The following is a 9404-nucleotide window of genomic DNA, read 5'->3' on the forward strand; positions in this document are numbered from 1 at the left end:
GATTCTAAAAATTTTTATAACGATGAATGCACCACACTGTGATTATACTAAAAGCCACTGATGGCACGCTTTGGACAGTTCATATCGTTGTGAATATATCTCAATAAAACTGCTTAATACATCAATAATTGTGCTGGAGCTGCCAGAAAGGGAAGTTATATCCAGCAGGCAAACAGAGGGTGTGAAGAATTTTCTCATTAGTTTATTTTTCTTATTATTGAAATAATGAAAATATTCTAATGATGACCAAGGTAATGAATGCACATCCATGTAATTATACTAAATACCATGCATTGTACACTTTGAATGACTTGTAGGCTTTCTTAATATCAATAAAACTGAATTGTTAAAACATACATGTATCAATAAAATTAATTTGTTAAAAAAAAGAAAAAGGACTGCTAATCCTCATCTAAAGATTTCATTGCTACGGTTTTCTTATAAAACCACTGAGAGTAGCACTGTATTCTTCCTCGTCACACTTAGGATCTGCTGAGCGACAGGGCACTAGGAGAACAGCGTGGTCATCTGCATGGAAGTGACAGGGCCCCAGCAGCCCTGCCTGGCTCCCCTTCCAGGAGGCAACCCTGTGAAAACCACCTTCAGAAGTGCAGGGGGAAGTGCAGGGGACAAGAGAAGAGGGTGGGCTGAGAAGGTCCAGCCATCTGTCCTGAGTGAGAGCAGCGGCTCCACAGCCCTGAGCTGCTTCCCTACAACGGGACCAACTCTTCTAAGAGGCCGAGAACAGTAAGCACAGAGGCGTCCTCTGCAGCCAGGCTCCTTTAAGGCCAGCTGGGTGACTGCTCCTGGTAGACAAAGCAGGGCGACAGTGGTGTCCCCAAGACACCCAGGTCACCCCCCTGCCAAGGAGAGGCTCCTGGAGCCCCTGGAAATGCTCAGCACACCCCTGGGACCGTCAGCAGCCTCGGGCAGGCGGCCTGGCCAGCAGGCGCCCTTTCCCAGGCTGTGCAGAGGGTCCTAGCAGGCACCCAAATCCAGTGGCCCCCACCGGCCAGCTGCCCTCCTCCGGCCCTAGCAAGCTATCACCTGAGCAAGAGCTCTCCAACCGTTTCCACCCAGCGTTACTCCAGGAAACCACACTTCTAAGAAAACCTGTAACCACCACCAAAAGGAAAGAGTGTCCTGGGACCAGGGGGAGCTCTGAGGGAAGCCAAGGCTGAGGCTGTCCTGGGCCTACAGTGCAGCCACAGCCAGGAGGGGACACAGTGGTGGGGGCCCTAGAACCCAGCCCTCACCTGCCCTGTGGAATCCCAGAAACCAGAAAAGAATGAAACAGGACACACAGACAAGGAAAGGCTCAAGTGACTCACCAGGGCTGTGACCCCAAGAACGCAAATGCCTGAGAGCAGGAGGAGCCGCACCTGCAGACCTCTGGGGCCAGACACACACTTTTAGACGCAAACTGTGGTGGTCCCTGCAAAGCTCCCAGGCCGGGCACAAACCTGCACCCAGAGGCCCCTCCCGCGAGGGCCCCACTCACTGTGCTCCCTGCAGGCACACACCGGGGGTCAGTCACGCTCCCCCTGGGCCTCCCAGGAGCCCTTCCCCAGGAGCCCCCAATTCCCCCTCAGCAGTGACCCCTGGAAGAGCCACTGCTGCAGGCCAGTCCCTGAGCCTGGCCTTTCCAGGTGGGAGGAGAAGAGGGAGAAGCAGCCTCCGCCTGGCTCCAGGGGCCATCTGAAGTGTAGGGCCTTGGCAAGGGGGCGCTGAAAGGGGAAGCACCCAGGGACCTGGGAGGGCCAGGAGGGTGCAGGGCAGGGCCAAGGGGTGGACCATGGGGGACCCTGGGCAGTGCAGGGAGGGAGGGGGGACTGTGGAGAGGGAGAAGGGACCATGGAGGGGAGGGGGGACCACAGGGGTGCAGGAGGGATCATGGGGGGCAGGAAGGGCTGTGGGGGGCAGGAGAGACCAAGGGGAGGCAGGAGGGACTGAGGGGGAAGGAGGGAATGTGGGGGTGGGCAGCTGGGACAGTGGGGGGAGAAAGGACCTTGGAGGGGACCATGGGCAGGGAAGACCATAGGCGGGAGGGACCAATGAGGAGGACAAACTTTGAGGGGACACTGAGGGTGGGGAATCATGGGGGGAGAGAGAAAGAGGGACTTTGGGAGGACAGGAGGAACTGTGGGGTGACAGGAGGACCGTGGGAGTGCTGGAAGGAAAGTTGGAGGAAGGGAAGACGGTGGGGGGACAGGAGGGACCATGTGGGGGGACCGGGGTTGGGGAGGATCATGGGAAGGAGGGAACATGGAGGAGGATGGACTTTGGGGGGGACACAGTGGGTGGGGGGACAATCACGGGGAGGAGGGACCGTAGGAGAGGAGGAGGAACTGTGGAAGGGCAGGAGGGACCGTGGGGGGGATGAGGGACCATGTGGGGGAGGAACTGTGGGGAGGCAGGGACCGCGAGGGGAGGTGATACTGTGGGGGGCACGAGGGAGTGTGGAGGTGGTAGGAGGGACCGCGGGGGCGAGGAGGACCATGGGGGTGGGGAAGAACCCTGGGGAGGAGGGAGGAGCCGTGGGAGTGGAGGGAGAATGGCACACCAGGAGGTGCGTGGGGGGAGCAGGAGGGACCATGGAGGAATAAGAGGGACCATGGGGGGATAGGAGGGACCTTGGCGGGGGAGAAGGGACCATGGGGGGATAGGAGGGACCTTGGCGGGGGAGGAGGGATCATGGGGGGGATAGGAGGGACCTTGGCCGGGGAGGAGGGGCCATGGGGGAGGCAGGAAGGGGGGGGCAGGAGGAGCCATGTGGGGGTAGAAAGGATTGTGGGGAGGATGGACTGTGTGTGGGGGTGATTCATGGGAGGGGCAGGATGGCCTGTTTGGGGAGGGACAATGGGGGGACAGTAAGCGGGAAGGAGGGACCATGGGGGGATAGGAGGGACCTGGGGGGGACAGGAGGAACCTTGGCGGGGGAGGAGATACTGTGGGGGGGCAGGAGGGTTCGTGGAGGGAAGTAGAGGCCATGAGGGGGCTAAAGGGACCTTGGGGGAAGGGACTGTGGGGGAGAAGGGAAGGTAGGGGTGCAGGAGTGACTGTGAAGAAGCAGGAGAGAACTTGAGGGTGAGGGACCTTGGTGAGGTGGGAGTAACCATGAGGATGGAGGGAGCGTGGGGCACCAGGAGGGACCATCAGGAAACAGGAGGTACTGTGCGGGGAAGAAGAGGGACCTGGGAGGGGACAGGAGGGACTGGGGGGGAGGAGGGAGAGTGGGGGGACAGGAGGAGCCATGGGGGACAGGAGCCTTGGGGGGGCAGAAAACATTGTGTGGGGGAGGGTCCGTGGATGGGGGCTGGTTCATGGGGGGGATAAAGGAGGGGACTTTGGAGGGTCAGGGACCAAGGGGGGGCTGGACGGCCTGTTCGGGGAGGGACAACGGGGGGGTGGTCTTGGGGGAAAGGGACAGTAGACGGGGAAGAGGGACTTTGGGGTGAGGGCAGGAAGGACCATGGGAGCCAAGGAGGGACCTGGTGTGGAGAGGGACAGCGGGGGTTAGGAGGGAGAGTGGGGGGGAGGGAGTGGGGGGGGACAGGCGGGAGTGGGGGGGACAGGGAGCGTTGGGGGGGTAGGACCTTGCAGGAAGGGGGACTGTGAGGAAAAGGGGGGACTAAGTGGGAGGAGGAAGCGCTGTGGGACTGGAGGAACCCTGGGGGCAACATTCAGGGGCCAGAGGGGCCCTGGAGGGGACACGGGGGACCGTGGGGGTGTTCAGGACCATGGGGGGCGCAGGAGGGGCGGGGGTGAGGGCGGGCCACCCTTCCCGTGAACCCCCGGGACCTTATTGTGCCACGGGCCCCGGCACCACAGTCCCGCCGGGCCAGGACCCCGACAGCAACCTGCGCCCCCCCCACCTCTGCACCATGCGCATCCCCCCCCCCCCCCCGACTGCAACCTGCACCACCCCCCGAGTGCACCACGCCCCACCCCGACTGCACCCCGCGCCCCCTCGACTGCACCCCCGCCCACGGCCCCGCGCCGCCCCGGAAGCAGCGCCCCCGCCAGGCCCCGCCCGGGCCCCACCAGGCCCTGAGGGCGCGCAGGACCCGGGCCCCGCACGACTTCCCGGGACCCGCGCCCCCGACGCCGCCAGCGGGGAGCTCCTCGCCCCCTTCTCCGCGCCCCGGGGGTCGCCGCCCGCCTGTCCCGCCCCGACGCCAACTCCGTCCCAAACTTACCGCTACCCGGGCGGGACACGGGCGGGGTCCCTGGGCAAGGGCCGAGCGCTCCCGCAGCCCCCACGCCCGCCGACCACACGCTCCCCCGCCCTCGGGCTCCCGGGCGGCGCCCCCGGAACACCCAGCAGGGCCTCGTGCGCCCCACACGCCGCCAGCTCTTCTAGGGGCCGCCGCCCGGGACGGGGCGGGGCTTGAGGGGCGGAGCGTCTGCGTCGGCGCCAGCGCTTGAGCCAATGAGCTCCCGCCCCGCTCCCGGACGCCACGCCCCTACGGGGGCCTGTCCTACCCTTGACGGACAGCCACAGGCACCCAATCACCTACTACCCGGCTTGATCCAAGCACACCTGTGCAAAAACCAAACACCTACACCAATAATGACCAATAGAAGGAGGAAATCAAGAAATAAACCGTCATTTGTAATAATAATATAAAAACATCACATACTTAGGAATACATTTAAATAAAGATGTAAATGACAAACACAGAAATCTACACAACACTTTAATCAAAGAAGACGTAAACAAATGGAAAAATATTCCCTGTCCATCAATAGGAAGAATAAACGTCATTAAGGTGTCTAAACTGCCCGAAATAATCTACAGGGTGAATGCAATCCTAATAAAAATAAACACAGCATTTTTTACTGATTTGGAAATACTCCCTGTGAAATGTATTTGGAAGGGCAAGGTACCCTGAACAGTCACAGACATATTGAAAAAGGAAAATGAAATCAAGGAAGGGCACTACCTGACGTTAAAACATACTACAAACCTACAGTGGTCAAAACTGCATTATACTGTCACAAGGACAGACATACTAACCAATGGAACTGGACTGAGAGTCGGGATATAGATCCTGACGTATAGAGTCACCTGATATTCGACAGGGCACCAAGCCCAATCAACTGGGAGAGAACGGCCTCTGCAACAAATGAGCCTTGGAGAACTGCATATCCATATGCATAGGAATGAGAGATGAACACCTGATATAAAAATCAACACAAGGTGCATCAAAGATCTAAATAGAAAAGCCAAGACCATAAAGACCTTGTAAGATAACCTAAGGAAGAATCTACAGGACCTTGTGATAGGAAATGGCTTCATGAACTTCACACTCAAAGCAGGAGCAGAAAAAGAAATAATAGATGAAAGGGACCTCCTCAAAATTAAAACCTTTTGTACCTCAAAGAAGTTTCTCAAGAAAGTGACAAGGCAGCCTCCCTAATGCAAGGAAATATTTGGTAACCAGATACCTGAGGGAGCCTAATATCCAGCATATGGAAAGGAATCCTTGATCTCAAAATAAGGAGACAAACAACCCATTTTAAAAAATGGGCACGAGATTTGAACAGACATTTCTCCAAAGAAGAAATACAAATGGCTAAAAAGCACATGAAAAGATGCTCAACATCAATAATTAGAAGGGAAATGCAAATCAAATCTATAGTGAGATACCATCTTACACCCATTAGACTGGCTACTATTAAAAACGAAAGGACTTCAAGTGTTGGAGAGGATGTGGAGGAAGGGGAACCCTCATTCCCTGCTGGTGGGAATGTACAATGGCCAGGCATTGTGGAGGACAGATTGGCACTTCCTCCAAAAACTAACTATAGATCTGCCACATGACCCAGAAATTTCACTACTGAGTGTATACCTACAACTAAAAACAAGGATGCGAACAGATGTATGCACACCAGTATGCATACTGGCATTATGCATACTGGCATTATTCACTATTGCCAAATGGAATCACCCCAAATGCCCTTCAACAGACGAATGGATACACAAAATGTGGGATACACATACAATGGAATGCTACTCAGCTGTAAGAAGGAATACAGTGTGAACATACGGGATACCATGGATGAATATTGAGAACCTTATGTTGAGTGAAGCAAGTCACGTCTTTAAGGACAAACATTACGTGACCTCTCAGATATGAGTTAAGCAAATCGAGCCGACTCAGAGAGCTACAGTCTGGAAGACAGGTTTACAGGAAAGAGAAGGTTGTGAGCGAATACCCACACAGGCAAAATCTATGATAACGTGGAAATGAGTAGTTGCGCAGGGAAGGGATATGGTAGGGGTATAAGTATACCATTGGGTTGAGCAGTGCAAGCGTCACAACTTCTAGGGTGGGAAGGATGGATCGGATGTCCATGGAACTCAGGGGAATGTTGGGGGAAGGGGCAGATGAACACTGGGGATTCACAGGTATGTGGCTGAAACTACAGTGTTGAGTAAACACTCTGGCAATATGACAAGGAAGGAATACTAGTTTAGGGGGCTGAATAGGAGGCATCTGGCGTAGAATGCACCTGGAGCAGGCTTCTAGGGAGGGTGTGAGTGCTCATCATGTCACAGTGTGTTATACTGCTGAGTGGAGAGCCATACAATGAGTGGGAAGGGGTTGTACCCACTTCCTGGGGAGGCCTGATGTTCTCAAACAGAGGGGAGGGTGTCTCTCGAGAGCATGGGTGACAGACACCTAATGGGGGAGGACAGACTAGCGTGTCAAGCCCTCAGCATTGTTGCAAGTATCGACGAGTCTTGTTCTTCAAGTAGTGAAGCGTCATTGTCACGGTGGTCTCCGAGGGGAGGGGAACAGAGGAATAGGATAGATGGAAGAGGGAAACTGGGGGCAATGGAAGTGTTCTGCATGATCATCAAATGATGGATACGGGTCATGTTAAATTTCACTAAAAACTTATAAACCTGTACGGTCGGAAATATAAACCAAAATGTAAACTACTGACCATGGTTAGTAGCCATGTTTCAATACTTACACATCAGTAGAGCAAATGTAATGTCCACATGGAAAAAGATCATTGGTGGGGAAGGTATAAAGGGAGGATGTTGGGGTATATGGGAGTCCCTTATGTTCTGTATGTGACTTTAATGTGACCTAAAACTTCTTTGAAGACATAAAGAAGAAAATAAAGAGGTAAGACCCTGAGGAAAAAATGGAAGAGATGGCCTTGACACTGTACAGTCAAGACAACACCTATTACAGTGATGAAAGGAAAAACGTCCAAAAATTTTTGTAGCATTTTTCCTTTTCCAATACCCCAATTTTTTTAAGTTTTCTTACTTTCTTCTAAATTAATATGTATTTGCATTGTAATGCTTAAACTAATCAGTATTATTTCATTTTCCTCTTAACGAAATCTGGCAATATATTAGGCTTAATTTTTTAAGAAGTTTTGGATAGCAGAGGCAGTCAGCTATGGCAGTGGAGGAGCACTGGTGTGGGTGTCATTGATGGGGATGCATGGGAGGGAGTTCACATTGGCAAGCATATGACTTAGACATATTTGGATGTTCATTGGGTATTGTCCTAGTGGGGAGAGTTTCACACTACAACTGATGGAGGGCTGGGTTCCCATCTGGGGAACTCTGCCACATTCCCCATGGAACAGCAACAATCCCCCAAGTGCAAGGGCAATGACCAGCTAAGAAGGATGGTCCAAGGATGGGCCCTTGATACTGAGGACTATGCTTATGACCCTGTTGCGCTTCAAGTGTCAGCTGGCCTAGTATTGCAGGCTGCCTAAGAGTTACCTCTGAAATACCTCCACGTTGCTCCAATATGGCCACTCTCTAAATAAACAGTATATAAACGCATTACCTTCCCCCAAGCATAGGACATGACTCTCAGGGACGAGGCTCCCTGGCACCCAGGGATTACAACCAAGCACGAGCTGGTGATGCAGCTGGAAAAAGACCTTGAATTAAAGGGGAATTGGTAAAAACAAATGAGTTTATATGGCTAAGAGACTTCAAAATGAGTCGGGAGGTCATCAGAGGGCTTGTGCTTAAGCACTTCTCAGCAGGATCTCATAGACAGCCAAAGATGACACAACACAACCCCAGGTAGTGGTGCTCCCAGGGGCTATGGGGACACCCTCGTCCTATGGTCATGGCAGATACATGCAGGGTTCAGTGCCTTAAGAGTAGGCCCTAATTAGCAATTTGTCCTCCTGTGATGGAGTTAGACTCAGATATGACTTTCCACAGTGCCTCTTCTGTCCCTTTTTATTGAACTTCTGGTGGGTGCTGGGTTTGCTGTATGCCCAGGAGACTTCAATCTCTGGGCTATCCAGGTTCCACCTGAGCCTCAGTGGTGTTGCTGCACCACCTACACTCCACTTCATTGGACTTACCCAGGTCAGCTGAGAGGGAGATGAGGATGGACAACAACCACACCAGGGAACCAAGACAGTCTACGGCTGTGGGCACGAGAGTCACATCCACCAGCCATGTGGGAAAGAAGCCCCTTCTCAATCGAGAGAAGGAGTGGGCATCGCCATCCCAGGGTCCTAGGGATAGACAAAGAAAATATGGACTAGAGTGGACTTAATGGTATTCAACTACAGGAATTATTTTTACTCTAGCAATAGGAGCAATTGTATCATTGATGTGGACACAGTGGCCTCTGGAGTTGCTAAACGCAGGGAAAGGGAAAAGGAGGTGTGATGCGGAGGCATTTTCAGGACTTAGAGATGTGCTGATTGATATTGCAGGGACAGATGCAGGACATGACATATCCTACCAGAATCCACTGGATGGACTGAAGAGAGTTTAAACTACACTGTAAGTAATAGCCCATGCTGTGTAGCGGTGCTTCAAAATGTATTCATCAAATGCAATGCATGTACCACACTAATGAAAAAGTTCTTGATGTGGGATAAGTGTGGGGTGTGGGGTGGGGCATCGGGACCTCCTACCGCTTTTAATGTCACATTTTGTGTGATCTACGTATCTTTTGAAAGTAAATAAAAATATATATCTAGGCAAATTATGTCCAGATTGTATTAGTTTTGAAAGGATTGAAAGAAGTCAGTTAACTAAACAAAAAAGATTACCTATATAAAAAAACAATGATGGCGGAGGACTTGGCCCAGTGGTTAGGGCGTCTGTCTACCAGGTGGGAGGTCCGCGATTCAAACCCTGGGCCTCCTTGACTCGTGTGGAGGTGGCCCACGGGCAATGCTGACACGCGCAAGGACTGCCATGTCATGCAGGGGTGTCCCCGCACAGGGAAGCCACACACGCAAGGAGTGCGCCCCGTAAGGAGAGCCGCCCAGTGCGAAAGAAAGTGCAGCCTGCCCAGGAATGGCGCAGCACACACGGAGAGCTGACACAACAAGATGACGCAACAAAAAGAAACACAGATTCCCAGCCGCTGAGAACAACAGAAGCA

The sequence above is a fragment of the Dasypus novemcinctus genome, assembly GCF_030445035.2.
Source record: "Dasypus novemcinctus isolate mDasNov1 chromosome 12 unlocalized genomic scaffold, mDasNov1.1.hap2 SUPER_12_unloc_2, whole genome shotgun sequence".
In the NCBI taxonomy this organism is placed as follows: domain Eukaryota; kingdom Metazoa; phylum Chordata; class Mammalia; order Cingulata; family Dasypodidae; genus Dasypus; species Dasypus novemcinctus.